Below are 444 nucleotides of genomic sequence, written 5' to 3'. Positions count from 1 at the left end.
AGAGAGGGAGAGAGAGACAGGGAGAGAGGGAGAGAGAGAGAGAGAGAGAGACAGAGAGACAGGGAGAGAGGGAGAGAGAGAAGGACAGGGAGAGAGGGGGAGAGACAGAGAGACAGAGAGAGAGGGAGAGACAGGGAGAGAGGGAGAGACAGGGTGAGAGGGAGAGACAGGGAGATAGAGAGAGGGGGAGAGAGGGAGAGACAGAGAGACAGGGAGAGAGGGAGAGACAGGGAGAGAGAGGGAGAGACAGAGAGACAGAGAGAGAGGGAGAGAGGGAGAGAGGGAGAGAGGGAGAGAGGGGGAGACAGGGAGAGAGGGAGAGACAGGGAGAGAGAGGGAGAGAGAGAGAAAGATATATATATATATATATATGAGAGAAAGAGATATATATATATATATATGAGAGAGAGAGATAGAGATAGATATATATATATATGAGAGAGA

This window comes from Oncorhynchus mykiss, chromosome 18 (assembly GCF_013265735.2).
Source record: "Oncorhynchus mykiss isolate Arlee chromosome 18, USDA_OmykA_1.1, whole genome shotgun sequence".
NCBI classification, from domain to species: Eukaryota; Metazoa; Chordata; class Actinopteri; order Salmoniformes; family Salmonidae; genus Oncorhynchus; species Oncorhynchus mykiss.
Note: the sequence above shows the minus strand (reverse complement) of the source record.